General features: G+C 31.4%; 1 long non-coding RNA gene across 1 annotated transcript; it reads right to left on the bottom strand.

The window, feature by feature from the left end:
- Positions 1-5571: 5571 nt before the first annotated feature.
- LOC109167023 lies at positions 5572-6225 on the bottom strand. Its single transcript, XR_002051780.1, has 2 exons — positions 6138-6225; positions 5572-5972 (listed from the first exon to the last, which is right to left on the bottom strand). It is a non-coding gene; the product is annotated as an uncharacterized LOC109167023 (long non-coding RNA).
- Between the last annotated feature and the right edge of the window lie 2333 nt (positions 6226-8558).

Below are 8558 nucleotides of genomic sequence, written 5' to 3'. Positions count from 1 at the left end.
AAGTTGACGCGTCGTTTCAATTTGAGCCGGGAAAGATGGTTTAGATAGAAGACATATATATAAACTCAAGTCTACAGTAAATGGCGCTCAATAAAGATTAACGCGTGCAATTAAATTATGCCGGCTAATTTTTTGGTAATACCAACTAAAATAAAAGCATTTTAAATAGACTTCTATTAGTTACAGACTTCTAAAGAGACTCTTTATATTAAAGACTTCTTCGAAAACATACTTCTCAAATCTCGAATAAATAAATATAAATACACTCATAATAAAGAGACTCAAGTCTGATCACCATGCTCTTGAAAACTGAAAGGTTGTCCGCAGCATTCATACTTCCAAGATAACATCATAGATTTTGAAATGCAGTATTACATTGTATATAAGCATATGACTATGGAGACATCCACTCCCCACTCCACCTTATCTTCAGTTGTATCACCTGCCAAACAGAAGAAAGAAAACAAACAAATCAGCAAAGAAACCATGTCAATGTACGTAGCTGTAAAGGATATTGGTCCTCTCGATAGGAGAAAGCCATCAGAGTAAAGTGTGTTATATGTTACGAAATCCCTGAAAAAGGGTCTACAGAGATTAAGAGTCGAGAAGTGTTGTTTTGCGATAAAGAGGTATGATGTTCAGTTTAATATTTTCTTTTACTGTTTAATTTTTAGGCTCTACACAGATTTATGCTCAACCAAATATAGTGTTTAAACAGAATTTTTATCTACACATTATTGTTTTCTTTTTAATGTTTAACTAAGCTGTACATTATCTATGCTCTACATTTTCTAGGCTTTAAGCAGTTTTTTGCTATACAGATTTTTGTTTCTTTTCACTGATTAACTATGCTATATTATCTAGGCTTTAAACAAATTTTGATGACACATTTTTGTTTTCTGTTCACTGATTAACTATGCTCTATGTTATCTATGCTCTACATTATCTAGGCTTTAAACAGAATTCTGATGTACACATTTTTGTACTCTGTTCACTGTTTAACTGTGTTCCAGGTTATCCTTATGAGCTATATTTTAGTATAGTGTGTAATATTTTATTTTACTGTTTAAAGTCTCTAAACCATTTTCTTGCTCTACCAAATCAAGGCGCTAAACAGATATTAAATCTACACTTTTTGTTTTCTCTTCAATGTTTAAGGTTTAGGGTTTAGGGTTATTTATTTATTTCTAATGTTTTATTTATTTCACTAACATTATTGTAGGGAACTTTCATTCATTTGAACATGCAAAATAACGATGTGAAAAAATATAACAATGTTTTCATAGAAGGGAAGCTGTATTCAGTCAAAAAAATTTTGGTCTTCACCCACTACTATATGTACAAAACTTGTGATCACAAGTATATGATCAGGCCAAACTATAAGACTCAGGTTAAGGCCATAAAATCCAAAGGTTTTCCTACTAAGATGTTTCAACTAAAAAACTATGACTCTTTGAAAGACCCTACTCAAGTGAATGACAAGGTTCTGTTTGGTAAGTATTTTGATCTTACTTTTGCTATTTTTCTTTGAACTATTTTTGTTATTTCGTCTACTATTCATTTATTTTGTGATGATACAGATTTAATAGGCAGAGTTGTAGAGATCCATCCTCCAGTTGACAAGATAATAGTGGTAGACCAGCCAAAACTCATAGACTTTAAAATGGCTGATAATGAGTAAGTTTCATATTACAAATCTGTTCCTATATTTCAAGACATTAATTTTTTTCTAACACACTTGCCTATAGGGGAAATACCTTACAGTGCACTGTGTGGGACAGTCATGTTGCTGCATGCTACCCTACTATGATGCAGGTCTTAAAGAACCATTAATTTTGGTACTACAGCTATGTCGGGCGAAGGTGGTCAATGGTAAGTTATAATGTTAGGTTATTCTTTTACACTATTTCTAGGTTTGCCAGTCTTCATTTACATCTATCATGCCTAAATAGGTGAAGTCAGAATCACTAGCTGCTATGATGCTACCCAACTTCATTTCAATGCATCTTACCAGGAATTTGCTGATTTTAGGTCTCAGTAAGTGCCTAAATTTTTATTTATCTACACTCTACATTTTCAAAACTATTGTTTTACACATTTATACAATTGTTTATTAATTTTACCTGTAGGTTAACTGCCTCCAAACAGTCCTTTGCGCAGTATAAGTACAGCAACAGTGCTGTCTCAATCAGCAGGCTTAGATGACTTTACCAGGGGTGCTTTGACTGTAACTACAGTATTTAATCTGTTGAAAAAGAAACAGGTTAGTCTCTATATTTATAAAGAGTCATAAATACAGTTTGGATACCTATCTCTTATTATAATAAGATAGATTACATATGAAAGACTAACCAATTAGTTTAAAACAAAAAAAAAAAAAATGCAGAATGGGGAGTTCTATGTACCTGCTGAAATTGTTGCAATTGAAGGTTCTTTCGGATGGATGTACATTTCTTGCATGTCACCGGGATCTAATAGAAAACTTTCAGACGAATCAGGTGAACTGATTTGTACCAATTGTGATAAGAAATATAAAGAAGGAATGGCAAGGTATCGGGTAAGAGTTATTGTTCTAGATAAAGGTCTAGATGATGCTCCCTTCCTATTATGGGATAGGGAGTGTTCTGAATTAGTTGGTATCCCAGCACACAGTTTGTACACAAAGTATAATAAGGTAAAATTAAATTTCTTCTAAACTAAACACGTACATACAGAGTCTGAGATGATATTTCTTACTAGAATGTATTTTATTTTTTTTGGTTAGGTTTCTGACATTCCAAAAGAATTGGAAACATTAGTGGGTATGAGAATGGTATTTAGGATATCATTAAAAATGGAGTTCATGAAGGGAGCTAATTCAGCGTACACTGTTATGAAAGTTCTAAGGGATGAAGCCTTAGTGTCAGCATACTGTTCTAAACTGATTGAAGACCAAGACAAGGACATGATATCAAAAATGTTAGATGAGGACGAGGAGGAAGAGGAGGACTCGGATCAGGTTTTGCTTATTTTATAAAGTCAAATAAAGTTGTACAGTTTTAATCTTATGGTTGACAGGTTTTAGACTAAACTTTATTTTAATATGCAGGAAGCTTCAAATGGAGACAATGAGGTCAACAGTCCATTAAATCTACATCAGTCTCAAAGCCTAGACAATGATCATTCAGAGGCAGATGGTGTGAAGCGATCGCTTATGGACCAGTTTTCATCCTCTAGCAAGAAGGGAAAAACTGTGGTGGTTAAACAAGAAAAATCTGAGCTGTTCTGGGATACTACAAACTATTACCACATTATTGTGGTTTTTTTTTTTAATATTTTTAAAATGATCATTTGCCATGTTAAATTGGACTGTGTTTGTCCTGAACAATTTCATGTTATTGAGATCTATGATTAGACTATTTACCTTTGTTTTTTACCTATGATTTTTGGTAAACATTCATTACACTATGTTTATTACATATACTGTTAGATGTATGAATCTGAATGCAGGACAAGAAAGAAGCAACCACAGGGAAGCAACCACAAGGAATCAAACACAAGGAATCAATCACAAGGAATCAAGCACAAGGAATCAAGCACAAGAATATGGTAGTTAAGGAAGCAAACACATTCAACTAGTGTAACACACAAGGGTTTTCAATTACTAATCTGTAGCAATCTGCTATTTTGAAAACTGTACTCTATCAATTATTAAGTCTGAATTCTTAATTGGACTCTATCAAATGTAATCAAACTTATTATTTACAATGGTAACAGACTGTTCTGGTACTTTACAACTCACACACTTTAAATGTAGAGCATTAGCAAACTATCATCCAAAAAGTGTACAACTTAGTCTTTGATCAGTATGATACAACAAAAAAAGATATATGCAATGAAAATGGACTCTATCAAATGTAATCAAACTTATTATTTACAATGGTAACAGACTGTTCTGGTACTTTACAACTCACACACTTTAAATGTAGAGCATTAGCAAACTATCATCCAAAAAGTGTACAACTTAGTCTTTGATCAGTATGATACAACAAAAAAAGATATATACAATCAAAATGGTTATTTATACAGACAAACATTGGTAATTAAAATAATGGTTTTTTCTCGACCAAAAAAAAAAAATAAGTTATTTACATTGGAAACATCGTACTCTATTAAAATAATTAACTCACACACTCTAAATATCATCACTGGCAAACTATAATGAAAAGAAACTGCCTACACTTTTAAGTTTAAGCAGTTTGAAATTAAGTTTTAAATAAAAGAAACTGCTCACACTTTTGACTTTATTTATTAAGTTTCTGTATATTTTTGGTGTTTTTATGCATCAAAAAACAAAGAACAAACACAATACACTTATCATTCGTATATCTTTAAATAAACATTATTTAAAGAGTAAAAAAAATAAAAACTCAGCATAAATTCACTTGGTCAGTTTCAAATGAAATTACATTTTAAGAAGTCAAATGTATACCGAACCCAAATCAAGCCTAGAAATGTCAATTAAAAACTCATACACAGGTAAATTTGAAATAGAGGAGTGACACTGCAAGTAACTTCCTCATTACAAAATAAAACTGTTGTTTTCAAATTACAAGATGTATGATCATGTCTATCTGAAACCAAAGTACACAATCTGGGACTAACACTGTTGACATGAGGAAAAGTACATATCACACCTAATGTTAACACTACATAACAGTACATAGGACTCATAACAGTACAATTCAGACTAATTGTGATAAAATGTGAATACAAAATAAACAATTCAAAGTAATGTCTATTTGTGTTTTTTTTTAACATAACTATTACATTGGTCAAATTTCTAAAGAAGAAAAGTGTATAAATAACTCAATTAAATCCTAAACCACCAATCAAAACAACCTTTAAACAGTATATTCTTTCTATTCAGTTTTATTCTATTCAAAATATACTAAATAGAATATATTTAGGATAAATGAGTAAAAACATTTGGTAAACTGCAATCCATTGAAGTAAATATAATTTAAAACTGTTACACATTGAAATTTTACAATGAGTAGTAAAACTGCTCTTTTTAGCATTACAAAGTCAGACTGCTTTGGAACTGGATCAGCACAGTACATATGAGAAAAACTTTGACATTTTAGGCCTAACAACTTGGACATCACAGTACATATCAGATAACCTTTGGAAGATAAATTGGATGTACTAAATATTAAAAACGCAAAAAACTATTTATATGAATAATAATTAAGGCTTATCAACCAAAAAGGGAAATAGACATGTAAAATGGTTTCTCTGCAATCCACTAAGTTGCTGTTTACAGTTAGGGCATCAGAACTGTAACTTCATCATTTGCCAAAGCTTAGAAAAAATGTTAGTCACAACTAAAATGATGAAGTTATTAGGATAACCTGGAACATTGAAAAGACCAAAAAAAAAGTGTAAACACAAAATCTGTTTACAGACTAGACAATAATTTATAGCATAGATAATGTACAGCATACTTAACCAGTCATCAGAAAACAAAACTCTGTACATCATAAACTAAATAATTAAAAGAAAGTGGGAACATGTGTATTCAATATCATAAAAACTAATTGGCTTTGTTGTTTTCCAATAAAAAATGAAGAGTCATATCATTGCTTTTCATCATTACTATTACACTGCACTCTTAAATGCTAAAAACCCAATAAAAGCTTAACCTATTTGAATACAACTATTTCTAATACAAATAAAATCACAACAAAACACAGGAACATAAACAATAACAGCTCAGATATGAGGAAAATAGTTGCTTCTACAATAATAGGAAGCAAAAGGAAGCAAACATTCGACAATCAAGGTACCATAAACACTGCTTGAAACTGAAAATTTATACTTTACCTAAGAATTTTTGGTTCATTGCACAAATTTACACCTATTGAACTCTGTTGATGCCTGCTTACCTTCCCACCTTTGAATGTGTACATATAGATCTAACAACTACACCTCTGTAATTAAATTAGGTATCATTTGGTTAGTGTATAATATCCTAGGAATACTAAGAAGCCAATAATGTCTGATGTTAGGTATATAGAGAATAATACAAAAACAAATTAAAGATCTAGAATATGTTAAATATTCTAAGATAAGAATTTAGACAAACAAATTTGTACTCTTAAACTTATCTTGCATTTCAGTCCTTTAATCTGCATCTAAGTCATGAACACCGTACGGACCCATTTTCTTATCTGCTTGATCTAGAATTAGGAAACAAAAAAAAAATATTAAATTTGATCTACAATTAGACGGTAAGACTTAATCTATAAGCAAATACAAACTACGATAGGGTATAAGACTTGCTTACCTTACATCTGATGTAGTCGAATAGGATAGTAATTGAAGATTGAGATACGAAGCTTGACGTTAGAACCTTAAAAATGCCGATCCGATTCTAAAAACCAAGATCGGAGATTAATAGTTCAGATCCTCGAACAACAACTAAACCGATCTCAGTGTGGTTTTCACAAATGAACCCTAATCGGATCTTACTGCAATCGGTTTAGGGGTTGAGATCTTCTACGAATTAAAGAAGATCTCAACACTGTAATGGCAGATGACGAGTTCTACTGTCGGAGATGGGGTTTTTTGTCTGAACAGATAGAGAGATAAGGTTAGGTAGATGTGAGAAGATGCTAGCTGTACGAGAGTGTGGAAGAGAATGGATCAAGAAATGGCAGATCCATCTAGAAGACCCCTAAATGCAAATGACAGTATTCTAACATTATATTTGGTATAATTAGTAGGTAAATTTTGCTTTGTTTTTTTAATTATAGAATTATTGGTCAAATCTAGGTTGTGGATAATGGTCCACAATATTGTGTGAACAATTGGTCCATCATCTACATTTTTAATATACTCAAAGTATATTTAAATGTAATTTATTTATTTTTTTTGAATGTTAAATGTAATTTATTTCAATCACTTAAGTTATAATTTTTTAAACTTATGGTACATTATATACAATTATGTACACTAGGTAGAATAAAAAGTCACTTTCACAATATATAACTTACGTAGCTCAATTTTCAGAAATTAGTATATTACAAATGTATTTTATTTGGAATTATTTTGATAATCATATCGTTATGTTTAAAAGTAAAGGTACTTATCTATGAATATTTGCACCTTTTAATTGCAGAAAATGTTGAAAATTCTCCGGTTACAAGTACTCATAACGCTATTTTGAAAAAAAATAGCTCAAAGTTACATACGGAATGCACACCACTACAAGTGGGTACTTCAAGTGATACACCAAAAAGTGGTCTAACAACAGGTAAACGCTCATGTCTTTTCAAATGTAATACCGTTTGGCATTTACTTAGGTCTAATACACTGTTTAGAATTTATTATTATTTTTTTTAACATTATTGGAAACCTGCAGTGAATCCAGAGAGTATAAATATAAATATGAGTACATGCCTCATGGAATATACGACAAGCAAAAGTAACTCCAGACATTTTGTATTAGGGGGCAGAACTCCCTATTCATCCTGTACAACAAGCTCTACACATCCCGGTTAGTTATATTAAGGCATATACTTAATATTATTTATTTCATATCAGAACTCGGATATCATCAATGACAGACACAAAAAATTTTCATTTGTTGCAGAGGGTACAATAACTATGTCGAACAGCACACGATCACCTCTACAAAATATATCAAACCGTAAGTTCTAAAGTTCGATCTATTTTTAAGTTTGCTTAAGTAGTTATTTTTATTTATTGACCTTTTTTTTCTACTTAAAATAAAGTCGCTACCAGACAATGCAACAAGAGTCCATGCATGAATGAGGGTAAAGACCATAGCCAAGATAATGTGGTCAACCGCGATTTGTTTCAAGATTTTGAAGAAGTTTGCAATACTAATCGCATTTTAGAACAAATGGAAGACACTTGTGGTAAGTTCAACATACACTAACATTTGCGAAGTTACTTTACAAAAAAAATGTTCAAGTTTATGTATTTAGTTGTTTAAATCAAATGTATTACTGTATCGTAGGATTGGTCGAAATTCTGCAACAACCTATACAACATATTCCAAATGGTAATTCCTTTATTATTTAGAATCTTACGTAAATTCAAAATTATTTTATGTGTACGTTATTATGTTTAGTGTAGAAACCAATCGCATTCACCTTTTTGATAATAATCAGTTCAATACGTGTATGCATAATATGAAATGTTTAAGGTCATCTTATATAATTGACCTAAATTATATATAATTATCAATGTAGTTGAATACAAAGATCTTGGTGATGCAAATAACAAGTGTCAACATTGTGGAGCGCTGTTTTGGCACGAAGAAAGGATAAACAAAACAGTTATTCATGGCACCCCAAGATATTCAATGTGTTGCAACAACGGTAAGATTAAATTGCCACCAAACCTGAGGCCACCAGATGCAATTTACAATCTATTTTTTGGAGAAGGAGAAAAAAGCAAGCAATTCCTGCAAAACATTAGAACATACAATAGTATGTTTTGCTTCACGTCCATGGGTGGTAAAATAGATAGAAGCGTGAACAAGAACG

This window comes from Ipomoea nil, unplaced genomic scaffold, assembly GCF_001879475.1.
Source record: "Ipomoea nil cultivar Tokyo-kokei standard unplaced genomic scaffold, Asagao_1.1 scaffold3147, whole genome shotgun sequence".
Lineage (NCBI taxonomy): Eukaryota > Viridiplantae > Streptophyta > Magnoliopsida > Solanales > Convolvulaceae > Ipomoea > Ipomoea nil.
Note: the sequence above shows the minus strand (reverse complement) of the source record. Positions and strands in the feature narration are given on the sequence as shown.